The sequence below is a fragment of the Furipterus horrens genome, unplaced genomic scaffold (genome assembly GCF_987537825.1).
Source record: "Furipterus horrens unplaced genomic scaffold, mFurHor1.1.pri manual_scaffold_7, whole genome shotgun sequence".
In the NCBI taxonomy this organism is placed as follows: Eukaryota; Metazoa; Chordata; class Mammalia; order Chiroptera; family Furipteridae; genus Furipterus; species Furipterus horrens.
The window spans coordinates 44,331,912-44,356,621 of record NW_028327177.1 but is presented as its reverse complement, the minus strand read 5'-3'; the positions used below and the strand labels follow the sequence as shown (position 1 = coordinate 44,356,621).

The window sequence follows — 24,710 nt, the reverse complement described above, 5'->3', positions numbered from 1 at the left end:
CTTAAAATAAATCTTAATTATTTTCTCAGTAGACAGATAAATAGATAGACACAGACAGACACAGACATAGAGACAGACATGGATCTGTTTAGATATATGAGGTCTGTCCAGAAAAATCCCAGCCATTGTTAATATAATGAGAACAGTTTGTGCAACATCATTGTAACCCAGCAGCCAAGGAGAGTGGACTGGAATGCGCATTCGTGAACAATGACAACTTTGCTGGACTAGTCAGTGGGCATGGTAGATGTCGCTGAGTGAGCATATGTACTGTGTGGCTGTCACATTCAAAATGATTGAGTGAGTAGAGCAATGAATTTTGCATTAAGCTTGAACATTCCTCCACAAAAACTATTCGGGTGATTCAGAAGGCCGCAGCTGTGGGCAACTGGTGATTGGCAGCTTCATCACAACAACATACCCACTTGTGCATCACATCTCATGCAGAGATTCTGGTGAAACATTAAATCACCCAGGTGATTCAGCCCCCCCCCCTCTACAGCCCAGGTTTGGCTCCCTGCAACTTCTGGCTTTTTCCAAAACTAAAATCACCTCTGAATGGGAAGAGATTTCAGACCATCAGTGAGATTCAGGAGAATACAATGGAGCAGCAGATGGAGATTGGGGGCACTATGTGAGGTCCTAAGGTGCCTACTTTGAAGGTGACTGAGGTTTTATTGTCCTGTGTACAGTGTTTCTTGTATGTTCTTCAATAAATGTCTCTATTTTTCATATTATATGGCTGGATACCTTCTGGACAGACTTCATATATCTGTTTCTCTGGAGAACCCTAACTAATACAGGCTGTACAAACAAATGAAAAAAAGCATAAAGATGAATGGAGGTTTAAATCTGAACAAGACTAGTAGGAATAGACAGGGCTCTAACAATTCAAATGACAATGTTTGGAATTTATTCTCCCAGCACTGAATATGGTTCCTTTTGGGAAGGGAAATAGGGGGCATAACAACCCACTACTGATTATCAGAAAGAAAAAGTTAGAACTTCTGTTCATATTTATCCAGTGCCTTTTTAATTTCAATTTTCCTATGCCTTACAAAATAGATTTGATGGCTAGGTAGGTGGAAGGAAGGAAGGAAGGAAGGAAGGAAGGAAGGAAGGAAGAAGGGAAGAAGGGAGGAAATACATATTCATGCATGAATGTAATTTATTAATAAATATGGACATATTAAGGATATGTGTTCCAAATTTCTTTTATAAACAAATGGTTTTGAATGAAAAGGCATGTGATACTAAGAATATGGTTTAGAAAATGAAGAAGTAGCCCACTGAGTCTAAGGAAGGCTCAGCAGAGGTCCAAGCAGAGTTATTATCAGGCCAGGGGAGTTGAAAGGTGAACTTCAAAGCCTGAGTGAGACAGGCTCTGGGGTGTGTCTGGTCTATAGCAGAGAGCAGAACGCAGAGGTAGAAACACAGCACACCGCTGCAACTCTATTGATCAATTCTTACAGATAACATGCTCTCATGAAAGACCTCTGAGCTACGAATCACAGGCTTTAGGTTCTTGTTTCAGTTCCACTACTCTTCAGTTCTGTGAACTTCACAAGGCACTAACTTCTTTTGAGCATTAGACTAACATAAGAAGTGCTATATCTTAAAAGGGTGGCTTCTTCATACCTTTCTCTGACCTCCCATAGTACTCTCTTTATTCCTGTATTCTTATCATGTTTTACTGTCATTACCACTAGTTAGATGTAGCCAGCAAAGCATAGAAGCAGGGTGATGAATTTTGAGGAGAGAGAGCAGCTTACAATTTGTAGTGAAGACCAAGTATATAAATGTCTCTTACAATTTATTTCTAAGGAATATAAGGGGTAAATTGGATTATTACTACATCTGCTGCCTAGACTTAGTCCCACTCTGCTCGGTCACTTCACTCCTTTAGGGTCCACTGGACTAAAGATGACACCAGGCAGGACTCAGCCTCACTAAGGCCTTTTTGAACCTTCTGAACACACAGTCCAGCAGGTGGCACAGGGGCTGCTTCTTGAAGTTTGAACCCAAACTCCAACTATGGCTACTGACAACAGTGGTTGAATAAAAAGGGGGAACCAGAATTCTTCCTCAACTGAAACAATGGGCAGTTCTCCACTCTCCCTTCAACTATTCTCCATCAAAAGACAAAAGGTTTTGGCAACCTCCCGATATGGGTATGTCAGAGTAGAGTATACAGTGGTTTTCTATAAGAGTTGAAGCCGAGTCTTCCTCATTTCTTTTTCCCACCACCACCCCACTGCCCAACCACAGAGGCCTCAACGCATGTGGATGGATGTGGCCTCGTGTGTGTTAACTATGTACATATTACAAAGAAATAAAAAGCAAAGATATGTTATCACTCTATTAGCACCATAATCATCATTCCTTCCTATTAAAAAAAAATCTGACCATGGGATGACACCATAAACAGTCTCTTCCTGGTTTTAGAGAAAAATCTTTGTGCTTTTCCCATAGGGCTCAAAATTCAAACTCCCAGCAATCGATTATCCTGCTGGGCCATTAGTACCTGTGAAGCATTAATCTTCATGTACTTAACTCACAGTCATAAATTTGTCCAAAGTTATGAAACTGGGACAAGCCATAGCCTTCTAATCATTTATTTGTCACTGAGAAAATAAGTTTGAAGATTTCATGGCAGCCTAACAGAAAGCTATCTTCAAGACAAATGGGGTTTATTATTAACGTAAATAACATGACAGCATTAAAGTACAAAAGAATGAATCATGAGAAATGGAAAAAGCAGTAAAAACTGCAAAGGCAATTATGACTCACAAATTTCCCTCCCCAGCCCTGTGCGCTCACGCAAGTTCTATGAAGTCTCTCATCTTCAATGCCTAATGGCCATTTCCTTTTGAATGGCTTCATGTCAACTGAGCTAAATATTTCTAGAATTGACATCAACTTCCTTTTTAAAAAAGGTATCCTCTTAGTCTCTCGATGGAGCCCCCATGCCCCAGGCTTGAGACCTTGAACCCCAGCCCTTATCTCCAACTCACCAACACCTTTTCTGGCCCTTAATGATTTCCATCGCAAAGCCCAACTAATCTCTCTTTAATGCAGGTTTCACCACATATTCTCAGCTCAAAATGTCTAACTTCTTTATTTTCCCCATATCAGGCTTGAATTTCTCCAACTGCATTCTACCTATCCCTAAAATACTCAAATCAAGTATATCTCCTGACCCCTCACGACACCCACCCCCATTCTATGTATGTTGCAGTCACTCAAAATGCTGTTCCCCACTTCTCCCAATTCTACCTCTCCTCCTAGGTCTTGACAGGCGTTTGACAGACAGACAGATTGGAAATGGAAAAGATGGATGGCGGACAGAAATATAACTTGAACCAACTGATGTGAAAGAGAATGGAAAAACCAAGGTTTCTGCCCTAAATCACTTACCAAAAGGAGGATGAGCTCAGTTTTAGGGGAGTTGAAAGTTCTATTAGAACACTCCACCTGCTCTCCCACAAGTAAGAGACACAGAACCAGAGCTGCCCTAAGCAGAAGCGGCTAACGGTACAGAACGCCACTATTCCTGACACCTAGATATAGCCTTGCAGAGTCCGGTCACCCACAGATCAAGTCACAAAGGAGACTGGCAGAAGGGCAAGGACTTAGGCTTTGGGAAATGGTGACATGAGAAAAAGGAGGAAACCCAGAAAACCCCCAAGTCCCGTTAGGACAAAAAAGAAAGATTAGAAGAAAAGGCAGTCCACAGTGTCAAGGCCATAACAGCTACTGAGAAACAAAAGAAAATGGGGATAAAAGGAGATTTTGGATCTACTTTTTTAAGATTATTGAGAAGACAGTTGCACTACAACAAAAGGACAGCGGCAGGCATGAAGGCCTTAGGATAAACTGAGCAGCATTGGCAGCATCAGAACACAGACATCAAGATGTAGCTGACGTGAGTACTAAGTGATTTCTTTTCAATGAAGAGAATCGGTATGCTTGAGTGGTAGCAAATCTCACCTTTTAGTATTCTTTAATCCTTTAATGGGGAAAAGTAAAACCTGAAAAAATCACAGACTGCTATAAAATTTTATGTCAGAAGTACTCAATGCACTTATGGACATAGATGTAACTGACCCTGAAAAATATTTTTCTGCCAAGCTATAGTCATCAAGAACTTTCCTCTAAGCCAGACCACTACCTGGTATAGATTCAAAGAGGAAAAGGAATCATCAAGAGCAGAGCCTAGTTTTTAGACCCTGACTTTACTTAACTGTTTTTCTTCAGTCACAACGAAATTCAGCTATGGAGAGCTGTAAAAAATCCAGCTAGTTTTTGAATTTTAGGAGCCAAGTCTCTCACCTCAACCACTCTCTTACTCCTAAAATATCCATTCTCAGAGCAGTTGGAAATAGCTATAAAATTACAAAAAAGGAGAAAAAAGTTACTGTCTCAACTACATTTATGATATTAGGAGTTGAAGAAAAGAAGGTACTAAACCCTGAAAACTTAAAAAGAAAAAGAAAAGGGAAGTGGTGAAGTGTTTGAGTAACAAAATTGGAGCTTTAACTGAGAAACAGCAGAGAAAGTACCCTCTCTCCACACTCACTCTTAATTACCTGAAACAGTCATTCATCTGCACAGAAATTGAGATATAGTGCATATTATTTTCAGGTGCTTCTGCACTTTAAGATGTCATTGTCAATATATTATGCAGCTATTTTTCAGAGGACATTCAAGGTGTAGGCAGATATAATAGTGATAAAGCACTGTAAAGCATGGAATGGAAAATAGGTTATTTGAAATTCTAGCTCTGTCACCTCCTCATTATGTTTGCCTAAACTTAATTATATATCTTCTTATACAGGTAAAGGAAGGAGGAGGAAGTACAAGAGCATTTCAGAGGATCTTTATCCATTAATACATTAATATCAAAAGGTATTTATAGTGCTCTTAGGATTCAGAATCCTCATTTTAAAAGGCACTAGTTCTATGTAATTTACAAAAATATTTTTTCAAAGCAAAGTTATTTCCTCTTTGAATGCTAATTTCCTTTTGTTTACTTTGCTACTGTTGTCCTTCTAGAAACAGGGCATAGTAAAATTATTTGAGCTCTTCTCCAAAAAGTGAAGCTTCCTATAAAAAGGAAATCCACTTTGAAGGTGGGAAAAGGGTTGTTGGAGCAGTCATATGAATAAAAGAAACAAAACAATGCATCATTTTGAAATATTTTTTTAATATACAATGAGAAGCAGTTAAAAGTGAATCTTTGACTTTGGCCAAGATGGAGGCATAGACAGACATGCTGCATCTCCCACCACAACTAAGAAGGAATACAACTACCTCAAAACTAGAAACAACCATAAGTTCCAGAAAATCAAACTGCATGGAAGTCCAACAAAGATATAAGAAGAAATACACATCTGGACAGGTAGGAGGGGTGCAGCCAGGGTGGAGAGGACATGGTGTGGTGGCAGCAGCATCGGCAGACCAGCAGAAAGCGCAGCCACACATTTTAAAAAGTCAGGAGGGACACCTGGGGAGCGTTCCCAGCTCCTCACTAGACCTTGCAGCTCATGGTCCCAGCCTTGGGGAAAATCAAGCCTCATTGCTTCTGACTGTGCAGACTAGTGGGGGTTGGGGTGGAGGCAGAAACTGCCATTCTCAGCAGAGTCCGCTTGTTTAAAGGGCATCCAAAGTCCTAGAACGTCTGCAGACCCACCCACTCTGGGAACAACAGCCAGAGCAGCAACTAAAGGGGCGTCATTCTGGTGTGGAAATGGGAAAGGTGCCTGGAAAAGGGGCAAGTGCTGAGCAGGCAGCATTGTTCCCTCTTGGACCCCTCCCCCACATGCAGCGTCACAAGCTGGTGAAACAGGTCGCCCTGTACTGATGAGTCCCTAAGGCTCTGCCCCTTACAACATAACAGGAGCAACAGATCTACCTGGGACATGGAAGCAAACAAACACAGGAGCCTGTCAGAATGAGGAGACAGAGAAGTATGACCCAAAAGGGGGAACGGATCAAGGTTCCAGTGGGAGAACTAAGCGACAAGGAGATAGCCAGCCTAACAGATGAGGAGATAGACAACCTAATAAACACAGAATTCAAAACACTGGTGATAAAGATACTCACGGGCTTGACAGACATGCTTGAGTACGGCAAACGCGTAAGAGAAGAAGTGAAGGCTATGCTAAGTAAAACGAAGGAAAATCCACACAAAACCAATGGTGAAGAGAAGGAAACCAGAGTTCAAATCAATGATTCAGAACATAAGGAAGAAAATACTAGTCAACCAGTGCAGAATAAGGAAGCAAGAATTGAAAAAAAATGAGGAAAACTTCCCAAATTTTGTGAAGGAGATGGACATACAGGCCCAGGAAGCACAGAGGGTCATGGGTGAGCTGGACCCAGAGGGGACCACACCAGGACGCATCATGATTGGGATGCCAAAGGTGAAGGATAAAGACAGAGTTCTGAGGGCAGCAAGAGAGAGGCGGAGAGTTGCCTACAGGGGGGTGCCTATAGGACTATCAGCTGATTTCTCAGAGGACACCTTGCAGGCAGGAAGGGACTAGCAAGCAGTATTCAATGTGATGAAAAGCCATCCATAGCCAAGATTACTCTATCCAGCAAAGCTAACATTTAGAATGGAAGGGCAGAAGTGTTTCCCAGACAAGGTAAAGCTAAAGGAGTTCGTCATCACCAAGCCATTATTATATGAAATGTCAAAGAGACTTACTTAAGAAAAAGATCAAAACTATGAACATTAAAATGACAACAAACTCACAATTATCAACAACTGAATCTAAAAAATAAAAACAAAATCCAACTAAACAAACAAGAATAGGAACAGAATCATTGGTATGGGGATTATTTGGAGGGTTATCAGCTGGGAAGGGGAAGGGGGAGAAATGGGGAAATGGTTCAGGGACTAAGAAGCATAATCGGTTGGTACAATATAGAGAGGGGGATGTTAAGAATAATATAGGAAAGGATGAATCCAAAGAACTTATATGCACGACCCACAGACATGAACTAAGGGGGTTGGGATTGCTAGAGGGAAGGAGGGTACTGGGCAGAGGGGAGTAAAGGATAAAAAAATTGGAACTACTGTAACAACATAATCAATAAAATATACTTTTTAAAAAAGTGAATCTTTGACATTGGTTTTTTGGTTTTTCATGAAATATCCTCTCTCTTATTTTCAAAAAGAAAAACATCTGAATTGTAGGTTATAGCTGCAACTAAATTGATGTAACTTAAATTCTCTTTATTTCATTTGTTATTCCATAAAATAAAGAAGGTAAAGAGACTGTCAAAGTGTCTTAGTGTTATAGAATATAAGTCACATATAGATTGCATCTGTTCACTTTGTACAGTGAATAAGTGACAAGTGCCTGTATTATTTCCCCTTCAGGCCCCAAATAATCACTACAACTGACATATGAGTTCTGGAGTAATGTCAGCAACCATCAATACATTTAATGTGTCCTGATAATATCTAAGGTTGTAGTGTTCACTGCTTTCAACATTGTAAATGCAAAGACCTCAAATCTTTTTATAAAAAAATCCAGGGTATGAATAAATAAAAATATAAAATTGATAGTTTGTGTATTTGTATTTATTTAATGAGCTCTGATGTTACATTCTCCACCAGGCACTGTTCTTCGCAAACACTACCTCGCTCAGTCCTCACTAATTCTATGACTGTCACCAACACCCCATCTTAACAAGAAGAAAATGGAGAGACAGAAGGTGAAGGAGCCTGCCCTATGCTGCACAGTTAACAAGAACCAGGACATGGACCAGGCAGTTTGGGTCCCTCACCTCTTTGCCAGCTCTTTCCTTCAAATAGGGAGGGTAGAACATTGACCAGGGTAGAATTCACAATGTGAATGTTCATGCAATGCATGAAGGAATGACAAACATTGTTCTCTCCAGGAACAAGAAGAACCAGGGGAAAGAATTGGAGTGTGTGCAGCTCAAGAAATGGCTGTAATCCACTCAGGCTCTGCCCAACACCAACAGCAAATGGTACCAAGTTGCACACCTGGTGCTACAAACACCTGGGAAAACTAACTGAGCTCTCAGAGTCTCAGCTGTACATAAGTGATCACTATCTAACACGCAAGGCCATACAAGGGCAAGAGGTATTACCTGGAAAGCTCCTGATAAATACCAAGTAAATGCTGAGTAGAGCCAATTAGAGTGGGGAGAGAAAGGAGGAGATGTCACAGGAAGGTAGGCATGGTTGTATTTAAACACCACGATCTTAAGTGATATAAGTCGGACAGAGATAGACAAACACCATATGATTTCACTTATATGTAGAACCTGAAAAACAAAACAAATGAACAAGCAGAACAAAACAGAAACAAGCTCATAAATACAGAAAACAAACTGATATTTGCCTGAGAGGAGGGGGGAGAAAGGTGGGCAGAACACGGGAAGGGGATTGAGAAACACAAACTTCTAGTTATAAAAATAAGTAATGGGGATGTAATATACAGCATAGTCAGTAGTATCATAATAACTATGTAGGATGACAAATGGTTACTAAACCTATTGTGATGATCATTTTGTAAGGTACATAAATGTTGAATCACTGTGTTATACACCTGAAACTGATACAATATTGTGTATCAACTATAATTTATTTTAAATAAATGGAAAAGAGAAAATAAAGAGCATGGTCTTTGAAAGTAAAATGCTCATCTCCATTCAGTTTGGTAATGTTCTCATTATGCTCCCTGAACTCAACTGTTTATTTTCTTAAGGTTTAAAGACAATTAACAATACTTCCCACTCTAGAAAGCCAGATAACTTCCATCAGAGTCACAAACTCAAGTGGGTCTAGGAATTCAGCTCATAAATGAGGGGAAGAAGGGAATGAGGCAGGGAGGGGAAGGGCTGCAAAAACCAGAAAATCAGCACCCCGCCCAAAAGTATTTAAATCCCAAAATTTAAAAAGCACAGTGCCAGCTGGATCCATCCCTAAATCCAACTCAAAGGTCACCAGTTTGCAATCTTTCATGTACATTATTAATATTCTAACCAAGATCTCCTGCCTGGAAGAGAAACTGAAACCACCTGAACTGTCTGCTTCCCACCAGCACATCCCCGTCGTTTCCTCCTTCTTTCTGACCTGACGTTGAGTTGTCAACTCTCTTGTCCAGCAGTCAAACAGTGCCTCTGCTCTTCTCCATTCTTCTCCTGACCACTTGAGAGTCCTTGGCCCATCGGTTCTTTACTCTCCTGAGCCTTGACCTGATATCTCCCTCTCTATTAGCTCCTCGTCATCTTATAAATCTGTGCAAATTTTTCTCATCATAAAAAAAAAATCCCTCACTTGACCTCACATACCCACCTAGTACTTCCTCTTGGCAGCGGACTTTTTCACAGCCTTATCTACGCTCCCCATCACCACTTCCTCCCGGCCCTTTTCCTCCACCGTTTTGGTGAAATTGATCTCAAGTTCGCCAGGAACCTTCTGCTCAATCACACTTTTTGTCTGTCTTGACTGCTCTACAGCATCTGAGACCCCAGCCTGTTCTTCTCAAACCACCCCCTTCGCATGGGCTCCCTGGCAGCACACGTCCCAGGGCTGTCCTCCTCAACAGCCATTCATCTCGGGCTCCTTTATTGGTTTCCTTCCCCTGTCACCCCCAGGTGGTGGTTCTGGCAGGGCTCCATCCTCTCACCTATTCCCTTCTAAATCAGCACTTTCTTGTTGGCTGATCTTATCTACCCCCATGTCTTTGACTGTCATCTAGAGACCTATACTTCCAAAACAACTTCTTTAACTAAAAGCTTTGTCCCAAGTCTAGATCCCTTTACTAAACTGCCTACTGAACTATTATAGTTAGTATTTCACAGCTGAAGTCCCTCTACCACCTCCCAGACTTGTTGTCTCCCTCTTTGCTCGTGGTTGTGTTAATGGACCCAAGCCAGAAATCTCTTCCATTTCCCCACTTCCCTTACAAACAACCAAGACCTAGGTCCTTCCTTTCTCTACCTCCTTAAAATCTTCCAAATCCACCCGCTCTGCTTATTCTCATGAACAATTCTTTAGTGTAGATATCGATAGCCTATTACTAGAATTACAGTTCAGGTCTCTTAATTCATTTCCATGCCTCCAAAGTAGGCTTTCAAATTCATCCCCCATCTAACAGTTATAACTGCAAATCTGATCTTGTCACCCTCCTGGGAAAGTTTCTCTGGGGCTTCTTACTGTTCATAGGGTGTAGTCCAAACTCCTAATTAGGAAATGAAATTTAAAAAATGTCTTTCTATAATCTTTAAAAGTATGGCAATTTTGGTTTATTACATATTAACTGTTTCAGGTAAGCTGGTGATAACAATTATGGTAATAAGCTCCTTTTAGTAATAAGAATGCATATAAAGCAATTCTAATTAGATTTAAAATCCAGCACTATTACATTTCTCTGAGAAATAACACTGTCAATTTTCACATTCACAACCTTATACACTGAATACATTACCTAAAAACTAATTTTCAGGAACAATATTTTAAAAATTCAATTACAATATTCAAAATGTTACAAATTATAATGAAATGCATTTATCTGAAAATGTTGAAGAAAAACCATTTTAATCCTCACTGGTAGTACAGAATACACACAGGCTTTCTTTCCCTTTTATTTTTTTTTTTTTTTTGTAATTACGCTAGAGTAAAAAACAGAACAATTTTATTAGAAATATGAGAAGGCATATATTATAGAGGCAAGAGAATGGTAGCTAGTCCAAGTCTCAGCCATTATCCATGGCACCTTGGTCAACTTAATGCTTTTTGATCTAATTACTCAGCTGAAAACTAGACATAATAGCCCTCCCTGACTGGTGTGCCTCAGTTGGTTGGAGATCATTCTCCAAAATAAAAGGTCACTAGTTCGATTCCTGGTCAGGGCACATGCATGGACTGCAGGTTCAGTCCCTGGTTGGGACAAATCGATGCTTCTCTCCCTCTCTTTCTCCCTCCCTTCCCTTCTCTCTAAAAATAAATAAATAGAGACTACCCGCCCCTCCCACAACGGTAGACCTCGGGATCCCCCTGGCTTGCCTGCCTGCCATGGCCGACAAGGAAGCAGCCTTTGATGATGCAGTAGAAGAACGTGTGATCAACGAAGAGTACAAAATATGGAAAAAGAACACCCCTTTTCTTTACGATTTGGTGATGACCCATGCTCTGGAGTGGCCCAGCTTAACTGCACAGTGGTTTTCAGATGTAACCAGACCAGAAGGGAAAGATTTCAGCATTCATCGACTTGTCCTGGGGACACACACGTCGGATGAACAAAACCACCTTGTGATAGACAGTGTGCAGCTCCCTAATGATGATGCTCAGTTTGATGCTTCACACTACAACAGTGAGAAAGGAGAATTTGGAGGTTTTGGCTCTGTTAGTGGAAAAACTGAAATAGAAATCAAGATCAACCATGAAGGAGAAGTAAACAGGGCACGTTATATGACGCAGAACCCTTGCATCATTGCAACAAAGACTCCATCCAGTGATGTTCTTGTTTTTGGCTATACGAAACATCCTTCTAAACCAGATCCTTCTGGAGAGTGCAACCCAGACTTGCGTCTCCATGGACATCAGAAGGAAGGCTATGGACTTTCTTGGAACCCAAATCTCAGTGGGCACTTACTTAGTGCTTCAGATGACCATACCATCTGCCTATGGGACATCAGTGCTGTTCCAAAGGAAGGAAAAGTTGTGAATGCGAAGACCATCTTCACGGGGCACACAGCAGTAGTGGAAGATGTTTCCTGGCATCTGCTTCATGAGTCTCTGTTTGGGTCAGTTGCTGGTGATCAGAAACTTATGATCTGGGATACTCATTCAAACAATACTTCCAAACCAAGCCACTCAGTTGATGCTCATACCGCTGAAGTGAACTGCCTTTCTTTCTATCCTTATAGTGAGTTCATTCTTGCCACAGGATCTGCTGATAAGACTGTTGTCTTGTGGGATCTGAGAAATCTGAAACTTAAATTGCATTCCTTTGAATCACATAAGGATGAAATATTCCAGCTTCAATGGTCACCTCACAATGAGACTATTTTGGCTTCCAGTGGTACTGATCACAGGCTGAATGTCTGGGATTTAAGTAAAATTGGAGAGGAACAATCCCCGGAAGATGCAGAAGATGGGCCACTGGAGTTGCTGTTTATTCATGGTGGCCACACTGCCAAGATATCTGATTTCTCCTGGAATCCCAATGAACCTTGGGTGATCTGTTCTGTGTCAGAAGACAATATCATGCAAGTGTGACAAATGGCAGAGAACATTTATAATGATGAAGATTCTGAAGGAAGTGTGGATCCAGAAGGACAGGGGTCTTAAATACATCTGCACTTGTGATTTTAGACTCCCCTTTTTTCCTTTCAACCCTGATACTGATTTAACACTGGTTTTGAGACACAGACTTTGTTCAGCTATCCCTCTATAATAGGTACCATCAACAGTGCTATTAGCCCAAACTGAGAGTGTTTTCTAAATATTTACTGCAGGGCTTGATTCCGCAAAGCCACAGACTTAATATTTAAATTTTCTTCAGGAATTTTCTAGTAACAAAGATCTAAATTAGCCACCTAAAGGGGACTCTTGTGTGTGGTTATTTTATTTTTCTTCTTATGCTATATCCCCAAGTTTTTCAGACTCATTAAAGTAAAGGCTAGAAGTAAGGAATAGAGCCAAGTGAGATAGCTGTCTGAGCCATGAAGTATAAGTACTGCAAGATATTGTTTTTATTCAGGAATTAGAGGAGATTCAAGTCATATAAATTGCTACTCCAAAATCTTCACATCTGACTTTCCAGAGTGCACATTTTCCTCTGTAGGCCAGTCTCCTCTCAGTTTCTTAAGTCAGAACTACATGTTCCTCTTTCCCTGTTTATTTTTGCTTATTAGTGTATTTCTTGAGCAGTTTTCATATTATTTCTTTCCTTTCTGTGAAATTGGTTTAAAAAAAAAAAAAAAAAAAAAAAAAACTTGGGACCACCAAGTTGTAAAGATGTATTTTTTACCTGATACTTATACCACAGGTAGACTGTCAAGTTGGGAAGAGTGAATTGATAGCTTGTATTTGTTTCTAAAATTAAATTAATCCTAGATAAGAGTTGCCTTTTTTTTTTTTTTTTTTTTTAAGGAGTTAGTCCTTGACCACTAGTTTGGTACCATCTGTTTTGGGTGACCTGTTTCATCAGCAGGCCTGTTATTCTCCATGACTAACTGTGTAAGTGCTTATAATGGAATAAATTGCTTTTCTACATAAAATAAATAAATAAATAATAAAAATAGATAAATAAAATCTTTTAAAAATATTTTAAACAGATATAACATCTACCTCTAAGGGATATTTTAATGATTACATAAGAGATGGCATGTGCCACACACATAGGAGGTCTTCATAAGTGTTAACTCCGTCCCCACAAGTCCCTGAGGATTGCGGTGAAATGAATCTTGCATTAATTCCATGGCCATGAGATAACACAAGGGACATAAAACTTCCAACAATATAAGTACTGTATCTTCAAAATACTGTGACAAGAGCTAACTTTGACAAGATAACCAAATAAATGTATATATAGAGATATATGCAATCGAATTTCATCAAAACCATTCCCCGTGAAATGGAGGAATTTTCCCATGTCTACAATTAAATGACTACAGAGGATGGCTGTCCAAGTCTCATAGACAAAAATCTCTGTAAAAATATGCACCTATGCTTTTACCACAATGCACCTCCTTATTTATATGTTTTGTAATGTACTTGAATATGATAGCAAACTAATCCAAATCACTTCTTGCTCAGGAGAATTGCACACAGCCAACTCACCAGAAACCATGTCACTTCTAGTCTAATTAAAAAGGACCATGCTTCCCTGAGATCTGTGTAAGACTTTCCTGCTAACACAAGAGTAATGCTATAGGTAACCAAATATGAACCAATTTATTTTAAAGAACATTTTAGAAAACTTGATTTAGACCTACTGTTGACCTAACACACAGAGTTTAAGTTTTTTTCAATGTTGTGGCAAGGTAAAGCATCACTTTTGCTCATTGAGGTGGAATGTGTACCAAAACAGCTTGAGTAAAAAAAAAGGTCAACTAGGAACAGGAAAGGCATCAATGGGTGTGAACCAGAAAAAGTACAATTCAGATAGGAAACTAAACTTACATTTATATGACAATGCACTTCAATTTTGTACAGCTCATAATGACACAGGGGAAAAGCATTTCTAAAATAAGATGATTACATTTCATACATAATCCAAAACGTATAATCATCAATGATGAAAGTTCCTTAAATGTTCAGAAGACAGATATGGGAACACCAATTAGGAAATAGATTACACTTACACCCGATCTTGCCCACCACTGGGCCTGCCTCTCTGGAACTAGCTGAAGTTTGCTGCTTTGTCTGGTCCAAGTAGTCGTGAATGTCTAACTAACACATATACTGCACCACTCACACCTTTACTATTTTAGCCACCCTAACATTTTCCAAAAACCTAAGTAAATTCAAGGAATAGAAACAAAATTACTGTTTTCTACAGGTTTTTATTATAGATAGCAATTTGTTTTATACAAATGAAATATATCAATGAAATAAACTGTATGTGTATGTGCATACATACTCATTGAGATCGGCCTCCTAGAAAAGCAAGAGCCTTCCTTGCTTTAAAATAACATAACTCAGAAGATAATTTTGCTATCTAAAATTATTATAGAGATACACAGTTATTTTATTATCTTTGCTTTTATATAATACAGTATTAAATGTTTTAATTCATTTGCTGTTAAGCCTTTAACAGGAATGAAAGTATAATAAAAACATGTTTCTGTGGGAAAATGGTAACACCTTGTAAGTGAACACTTTACAGCACATTTTCAATAGGCATTGTAATAAAGTTAAAAGTGAGGACTAACAATACCGTACAAAGGTGGACATTTAGTCTATAATGGCTGGCCCAGTAAAAATGTAATGTTATGAAAATAGATTTTAAAATGAGAAAACATAATCACCATTAGAAAATATTTATTGAGCACTTACTATATTAATCTGTCCTGAAACCAAAAGCCTGGTAAATTTTCAAATTAATTGCAGAAGAGATATCTAGTGGGGCAAATAGTCACTTTTTCAAATAGACATTTAATTGATTTAACTGGATGTTCCTTTTTTCAGCAAACACAGTTGACTTTACTTACCACACGTTCCCCTCTCCTTTCCTCCATAAAAGAGAACCCCAATTGTATTTATATATCAGAAGTTCAAGAGTTTATGAGAAAGCTAGACTCCTCCTCAGCCCCAGAGGGTGAATCTTGATTAAGCTAAGGCAGTTACAGCCTTGTCATTTCTCTTGAAATGGCTGTTTCAGGAAACTGCATGTACAGAAAATCTAGCCAAAGATATATGAGGAAAATTCTTCTGGAGGGAAGAAGTGAGGAAGACTTCTGGAAAAATGTTTCCTGGTTCTTTAAAAGGGTTCAAAAACTGGTAACAGAATGGATTAGCGCAACCACTTTGACTAACTACTTGAGAGCATCAATAGAGCTGAACTAAGCCCATCCTATAACCCAGGCTATACTTCTAAGTATACGGTTTGTTCACCAAAAGGCTAGAATATTCACAGAAGCTGGATTCTGACAGACCACATCTGAATGCCATCTAAATGCCTAAAAACAGTAGAAAAAATTATACTGTGGAATATTCACGTAGTGAAATACTGTACATGAAAACGAGTCATTGAAAAGTACACACCACAATGTAGATGAGTCTATAAACATAATGCTGGGTAAAAAAAGAGCTGAAACAAAATAGCACATATTGTATGATTCACTCTATCAAAAATCCCAAAACAGGCAAAACTTATCTATAATATTAGATGTCAAGATCATGGTTAACCTTGGAGGAGGCATGAAAAAAGCTTCTGGGATATTGGTTATATTCTGTTTATTAATTCTGGATTCATAGGCATCTTCACATTATGAAAATACAATGAACTGTACACTTGTAATTTGAGTACTTTTTTCTGTTAAGTTATTTATGTAAAAACTTTCCTTTAAAAAAAACAGAGATGGCAATGTCACTGAAAGTATAAACAATAAGAGAAAAAAATTGATAAATTGAACTTCACCCAAATCAAAAACTTTTGAATGTCAAGTAACACCATCAAGAAAGTGAAAAGACAACCCACAGAATAAAAGAAAATATTTGCAAACCATATATCTGATAAAATACTTGTGTCTTTAATAGATAAAGAGCTCATACAACTCATTAAGACAAATAATCCAATTTTTAAACAAGCAAAAGATTGAATAGAAAGATATATGAATGGCTACATAAGCACATGAAAAGATGCTCAATATGATTACTCACTAGAAAAATGCAAGTCAAAAACACAATGAGATACCACTTCATGCCCACTAGAAGTGCTCTAATAAAAAAGACAGGCAATAACAACTATTGGCCAGAAAGTGGAAAAATTGGAACTTCTGGTTACAGCCCCTTAGGAAAACAAATTAACAATTCCTAAAATGTTAAACAAAGCATTACCATATGATTCAGCATTTCCGCATGTAGGTATATAACCAAGAGAAATGAAAACAACATACACCCAAAACTTGTACTATACACATATTCATAGCCACATTACTCATAATTGCCAAAAAGTGGAAACAAACTGAATACCCACTAACTGATGAATGTATAAACAAAATGTAGTATATCCATGCAACAGAATACACTCCAGCAATAAAAAGTAATGAAGTACTGATAAGGATTTAAAACTTTAAGCTAAGTGAATGAAGGCTGCCAGAATACACCATATATTGCATGATTCCAATTTACATTAAATTCTAGAATAAGAAAATCCATAGAGACAAAAAGCATATTAATGGTTGCCTAGAACTGAGGGAAACGAACATGGGCTGTAACTGTTTCTTTTGGGGTAAAAAAAAAAAAAAGTGTTCTAAAATTAGAATATGGTTATGGTTATAAAATGTGGTAAATATTCTAAAGCCATTGACTTGTGTTTTATAAATGGGTGAATTTTATGGTATATAAATTATCTCAATAAATTATCTTAACACAAGATAGTAAGTGTCTTCTCTTATAACCTTTAACCGTTAATTTTGTGAGGATTTGATGGTTAGAGGTGACACAGCCACATTGCAAACCTGAGTGAAAAAATCAAAAAGAAAAATCCAAAATTCTGAAATAGCTTACAGAAAAACAGACAATAACTAGCCTTGGGAAACATGAGCGTGGCTCAAGAAGCTGAATGAACCAACCCTGGAATTGCCTTTTGGGACTGCTTGTGCTGTGAGAGGAGAACTTCCATATTGTTTTAGTTGTGCCTTCCATTACTTGCCTGAAACCAAAGCACACTCCTATAAAAGAGATGTGGGGTGCTAAGCAAAAGTAGTCAAGTAGTTACTTACATCAAGCATTTCAGATGTGTGTATAGCATAAATAACTTAATAAATAAATAAAATTTCTATTACAATCCAAATTTGGGCTCTGATAGACAAACATAGTATTTTTTGAAAATAAAGTTCTATCTGAGAGTAGACAAAAGGTGGATTGAGCTTTTTACTCCAATATAGAGCTTTTCACTGAAATAGTCCATGGCATTTTCTATATCATCATTTAAAAGGTAAAGACATGAAAAATGTAAATCAGTTATCAATGAGAATAAAATGTATAATCAGAAATTTTAGGAATATAAACCTAATCCTAAATCTTTTATTCTCACAATAGTAATATTATTATTAATATTCCTTAATAATAAACAGTCAATTGTATTACTGGTTTATTATTGACTGAGTTTAGTAAGTTACAAGAATGAATTAATTATTGATGTAGATAAGGACAACATATGCTACTATTAGAGCTACAACCACAGTGTGTAAAGTAAGGACATAGGATAGCCATTACCTAGGCTCAGGAACACAGCTTCCCCTTGGTAAAGTACCGCATGGTTAGACTTACTCAGAAATAGTACAGAGCTTCCAGCCAAAATGGAGGCCTAGACAGACATGCTGCATTTCCCTCCACAACTAAGAAGTCATTCAACTACCTCAAAAGTGGAGACAACCAGAAGTTCCAGAAAACTGAGCTGCATGGAAGCCCAACAAAGACATAAAGAAGAAATACTCATCCAGACAGGTAGGAGGGGCAGAGCCAGGGCAGAGAGGTCGCACTGAGTGGTGGCAGCAGCAGTGGCAGTGGCAGGCCAGCAGAAAGCGCAGTCACAGATTTTTTAAAGTAGGAGGGACACCCAAGGAGCACTCCCAGCACCAGACCAGACTGCACAGCTCACAGTTCCAGGGCTGGGTAAAATAAAGCCTCATTGCTTCTGACTCTGCAAACCAGTGGAGGTTGGGGTGGAGGAAGAAACTGCCAGTCTCCCAGCAGAGTCTGCTTGTTTAAAAGACCCCCATGGTCCTAGAACGTCCACAGACCTACCCATTCTGGGAACAATTGCCAGGGCAACAATTAGAGGGGTGCCAGTCCCATACAGAAGTGAGAGAAGTGCCTGGAAAAGGGGCAAGTGCTGAGCAAGCAGCATTGTTCCCTCTCAGACCTCCTCCCCTACATGCAGCACCACAACGTGGTGAAATGGGTCACCTAAGGCTCTGTCGCTTACAATGTAATAAGGTGTGACAGCTCTACCTAAGACACAGAGGCAAACAAACACAGGAGCCTGTCAAGATGAGGAGACAGAGAAGTATGGCCCAAAAGAGGGAACAAACAGGTCAAGGTTCCAGTGGGAGAACTAAGCGATGAGGAGATAGCCAGCCTAACAGACACAGAGTTCAAAACATGGATGATAAAGATGCTCACAGGCTTGACAGATATTCCTAAAAGTATGACAAATGCCTAAGGGAAGAAGTGAAGTTTATACTAAATGAAACAAAGGAAAGTTCACACAAATCCAATGGTGAAGGGAAGGAAACTGGGGTTCAAATTAATGATTTGGAACATCAGGAAAAAAGAACAGTCAACGAGTACAGAACGAGGAAACAATAATTGAAGATAATGAGGAGGCTTAGAAACCTCTGGGACAACTTTAAACATGCCAACATCCAAATCATAAGGGAGCCAGAAGAAGAAGAAGAAGATGATGAGCAAGAAACTGAAAGCTTATGTAAAAAAAAAATGAAGGAAAACTTGCCAAACTTGGCAAAGGAAATAGGCATTCAAGTCCAGGAAGCACAGAGAGTCCCAAACAAGCTAGACCCAAAGCAGACCACACCAAGCACATCATCATTAAAATGTGAAATGTTACAGATAAAGAGAGAATCTTAAAAGCAGCAAGAGAAAAGCAGAGAGTTACTTATAAAGAGGTGCTTATGAGACTATCAGCTGATTTCTCAAAAGAAACTTTGCAGGCAAGAAGGGACTGGCAAGAAGTATTCAAAGTGATGAAAGCAAGGACTTACAAACAAGATGACTCTGTCCAGCAAAGCTATCATTTAGAATGGAAGGGCAGATAAAGTGCTTCCCAGACAAGGTAAAGCTAAAGGAGTTCGTCATCACCAAGCCATTATTATATGAAATGTCAAAGGGACTTATTTAAGAAAAAGAAGATCAAAACTATGAACATTAAAATGACAACAAACTCACAATTATCAACAACTGAATCTAAAAATAAAAACAAAATCCAACAAAGCAAACCAGAATAGGAACAGAATCATAGGTATGGGGATCATCCAGAGGGTTATCAGCTGGGAGGGGGAATGGGGAGAAATGGGGAAATGGTTCAGGGACTAAGAAGCATAATTGGTTGGTACAAAATAAACAGGGGGAAGTTAAGAATAATATAGGAAAGGGTGATTCCAAAGAACTTATATGCACGACCCACAGACATGAACTTAGTGGGGGTGGGATTGCTGGAGGGAAGGAAGGTATTGGGCAGAGGGTAGCAAAGGGAAAATAATTGGGACTACTGTAACAACATAATCAATAAAATATATTGTTAAAAAGGAATAAAAAATAAAATTCCATAAAATAATTTATAAAAAAAAGAAATAGTAAATACTCCTGTGACAGATAGGATCCCAAATTAAAATTGCAACTGATATCCCATGACATTGGATGAAGAAAAGATACTCTATGGTTTTATATTAACTCATTTACGTAGAGCTACATTTAAATAGTACATAAGTAGTATCAGCTGCTGCAAAAAATCCTGTTCTGGGATGTCTCTTCTGAGTTACAAATTTGCATTTCCGTCCCCTTCCTGGGCATCTCCACTTGGATGAATGGCAACTAACAAATCCAAAACATATCAAAGTATTCACCACAATTTTCAATCAAAATACATATGCAAAGTTCTCCTTTCTGGCATTCCTTAAGAGCTCCACCATTCTCCCAGTTACTGAGACTCAAATCATAGAGACATCAGACTACTCATTTCCTCGGACCTATGAACTATCAAAGCCCTCAGCAAGCTCTGAATGCTCACTCTCCACATCATTCCGAACACTGTCTTCTCTTCCTTGTCAAGAGTATCATCTCATTTGACATCATCTGATCATCATGCCTTTTTTTTAAACATGTTTATCACATCTGATTAGCTTTGTTTCCTCTTCACCCTCCCACAACCGTGTTCATCAGGCCACTTCCCTACATTTGAGCAATCAATGTACATTTAGCACACACACCCAGCAGCACTTTTAGGTGCATTCTTACAGGGTGCAAATGGATTTCAATAATTGATACGAATAAGTGGGTTGTGCTCAATCACTGCAATTTTAAGCTACTGTACACAGGAATGAAATGGTTATAAAAACGTGCTGTAGCAACGGTGCCTTAAGAAAGGAGAAAACAGAACAGCTTTAAAAAATGGATAAAACCAGATCAAGTATTTCAGAGGAAAATGGAACACACGGGAAGTGAAAAAAAATTTCTCTGCAAAAGAAATGGAGAACTGCTCTTGATTAGATGCAAGTGTGGAAACAGTTGTTTCATGATATTTTGTACACTGCCCATATGGCTCAAAATTATACCTCCTCAGACACAGATCGCCAGTGCTTGCATTGAATTTTTGAAAATGCAAGATTTCTGAATGATAAATTAAACCCTCCTCATACATTTTTTTTCTTAAAAAAAGTTAATTTTGCAGACAGATTTACATGTAAAAGGCTAGGTGTTTATAGCCACCTCAGCATTGCTTAGTTTGGGATGTCTAAGCTCTGTTACAAAACATATTTACAATATGAAGAATACATCTACATTAAATCTACATTTCAATGGTTTTACAAATGAATCTTGTCTCTTTCCCCCTGAATTAACGCTCACAGACTCCTCTCCCCTTGTCATTTCCTTTGGCCAGCTTAATGGTCCAAAGTGTACTCAAATACAGCTCAAAAATGTTTAGATTGGGCAACCGATTTACAGTTCCCGTACTCAAAACCATGTGCAGTTCTTCACGTTTTCAGACCATGAAGGAATTCTGATTTTTTAGCTTTTCGGGTTCCTTAATTTGTTGTTTCAAAACAGTATCCTTTGTTCTCTCAAAGTTGCTTGTATTTCACATACCCAGACTAAAGATCTTAAATTTTTTAATTCAGTACAAATTTCGGACATGTGAATGCTCCCCATGTTATTGGCTTCTTCTCACAGTCTTGATGCCTGCATCTCTGCATGATCTGCAGGCCATCCTTGAATATGTTTTGTGAGATTTTCATTGAAGTGTGCTGCTAGTGTAGGTGTTAATGAGCATGTAGTTCAGGTAGATGAATTCTGTGGTACAGCTGTTACATTTGATGCATTACCACCAGAAGTATGATTTGGACCAGGTGATGGACTTCTCTGGCTATCTGAGTGCTGAAGACTTTGAGAAGAGACAGGTTCATAACCTTGTAGTTTGCCAGCAGTTACAGGCTGCTGCTGTGTGGCTGATTGTGAAAGTGGTCCTTGCTTAACTACTGCAGTAGTAACCTTTGGTTGTGATGAAACAGGAGGGAGTACTAATCAAAGGTTTGATAGGGGCTGTGTTAGTTTGAGGTGTGCTTCTTCTGCGAGACACATGGGATCTTGGGGATGATGCATTAGACGTTAAAGACATTGGAGACTGATTAGATGGTTGGGCTTGTATAGAGAACTGAGCAGCTGGAGAAATCAGGGAGATTATATTGAAAGCTGATGGTCCAGCAGTAAGAAACTTATGAATTACAGACTTCAGTGACACTTGTGTCACAGCTTCTGTAAGAACTTCGTTTACTTTGGATATGTCCACATTAGAATTATTAAGCTGCAGTGTAGCTTGCAAAGCACAAAGCAACTGTCTAAGAAGAGGTATTGGAGACTGTGGAACAGAAGAAACAGGGGTTGCTGAAGAATATGTGGGATTCAGTCCAGAGGAAGAAGACGTAGAAGGAGTTATGCAAGAATGTGGTACAGATTTCTCTCCTGATGTAGATTCTTTTCTTTCTGTTTCTGTGCAGAGACAGAAGAGGTGAGTGAAGGCAGTTTTGATAAGGTAGATGCTCCATTAGCATCAAATGATTTCTTTGACTGGTGATCAGACTGTAGCATAAATTGATTAGAAAGAACAGTGCTTGGGGTAGCAGTTGAATGAACCACTGGGGTGCTGGACTGGCTGGAATTTAGGGGAACTACTGTGAGTCTCTGCTCTTGGTAGTCTGTAGTCTCTGCCATTGTGCCTGCTTGTTTGAGACAAAATATTCTGTGGGAGCAAACTACTGGCATCACTGGAATGCTTGTCTTCTATTCCACTTGCAAACGCACTAGTGGCTGTTGCTTGCATCACCTCTCTCCTGTAATCCCCATCTTTTGGGAAGCTATTAACTGCCAACTTGTTTGCTTCTTTCTGTCTCTGTTCTCTTTCAAGCCACTCTTTGGCTTTTCCCATTGTGAAACTTCTGTTCTACAATTGTAGTAGTACTTTTTTTCCCAGAAGAGCTAATATGTTCAGACCAGTCATCTGAAGAATCATAAGGTGCATCTGAAGTTTTGTTTTGGTTAGAAGAATGTGAATCTGATTTATGAAGACTACTGTGGTTGTATGAATTTTCTTGTGGCGAGTAACTGGTCCCACCATCCCTCTCTCTAACTCTGTGAATATGCACCTTTGTGGCTTTACTGTGACCTGTGCTGTCACTATATTTGTTCTCAGAACTATCAAACCTCCACAACATTTTATTTGGTGGTGAAGTGTCTGCAGTGTCTCACATTTTCTCATGTCTGTGATCACCACTTCATGGGTGACTTTCTGATGAACACTTAAGTGCCTGGTAAGGCTGTGAGTCCCCTCTCCAGTCATGAGAGCTCAGTTCGCTCAGCTTTTCCTCTTCCTCTGGGTCCTAGCTCACCGCCTTGTGACATATCAGTTCTTTCCAGCCACTGCCATTCCAGTGTAAGGCAACTCCTGCCTGGAGACCCACTCCATGCTGGTCCCAGAGGCCCCGGGGTGCACTGGGAAGGAGCTGCCCTCAGAAGTAGGATGGTGGCGTGACAGAGAAGCCATTTTGAACCAAATAAAAATTTACACCTGTTTTAGTAAATGAGTTCTTAAAGGGCATCACCCCTTCTGATCAATGAAGTTGATTACATTTCAGTAGAGGGAAAATTTTAGGTGGAAAATGATTTTTGCATATTTTGTCACCAGTGTGTTCCCAGTAACTAAACATACATAGTAGATGCTCAATAAGTAATTGGTGAATGAGTAAAAATTTCATGACTGTGAAGTGTAGAACAGTGATCCACTGCTCTTTGTAAAATACCATGTATATAACATACATCTGACCAAAGAAGACCTTCCCAATGGAAAGCTGGCATTCCAGAACTTCCATTATTTGTCCCCAGCCTGCCATTCTAAACTTATCTCTTGCGACTTAATTTAGAGTTCCCCTAAATTCCAGCTAGATTATCATAAAATAGCTATATTTCTGTGTTTATAAATATATACAGTATATACATTTATATATAGCTATGTATTTATATAATATTAAATTACTAGGAACTGTTATGGAGAAAAACAAATTAGAGAAGGGAGACATGAACTAGAAGCAGATTAAGGAAAGTTAAGGTTAATTTTCCTGATTATGTGACATTTGAATAGAGACCCAAAGGTGCTGAAGGAGTAGGCCATGTGGCTTTCTGGAGGAAGACTATTCCAGACAGAGGAGATAGCAAGGGCAAAGTCCCCGAGGTGGGGGAAGAACAGCTCTGTCCTATTCACAGCCTTATCACCTAGCACTATGTCTAGAACTTTCCCATCTATTTTTTCACCCACTTGTTTATATTATTTAAAGCCCACTATATGCCAGGTACTTAAATTCTATTAGAAGTCAAACCAAACTTCCAAAAATAAAAATTCCTAGAATTGATCTCACCCAGTCTCAAATACAAAATGGCTGAGGTTGACCTTGACATATTTCCTATAATTCCCTCTCTCCCAGCATCCCCATGTCATTTAACAACACAGAATTCTCCCACGCCTCCTGCTCAAAATCTACATTCATTTTTCACAAGCATAACACTGTGTACATGCTTACAAAATATTACTCCAAAGTATTATAGTAGTTGGTTAGTTCAATTATCTTCCCCAATCACTCCCCTCACAAAAACAAAAACAAAAAGTGCTGGAGAAAGAAAGGCAAAGTCATCTGCCCTTCTCTCAAATCTTTGTCCCCACAGGACACACTATTTTTATTCAATAGCAAATGTGACTTCCATG

The 24,710-nt window shown here is 39.0% G+C and overlaps 1 protein-coding gene and 2 pseudogenes across 4 annotated transcripts in view; 1 reads left to right on the top strand and 2 right to left on the bottom strand.

Annotated features, from left to right (window-relative positions):
- CA8 (carbonic anhydrase 8 (inactive)) overlaps nucleotides 1–24,710 on the bottom strand; it is a 116,625-nt gene that overhangs the window by 51,138 nt on the left and 40,777 nt on the right. The window lies entirely within an intron of this gene.
- On the top strand, nucleotides 11,063–12,512 carry LOC150004374 (histone-binding protein RBBP4 pseudogene; annotated as a pseudogene).
- Nucleotides 21,444–23,205, bottom strand: LOC150004373 (WW domain-containing adapter protein with coiled-coil pseudogene; annotated as a pseudogene).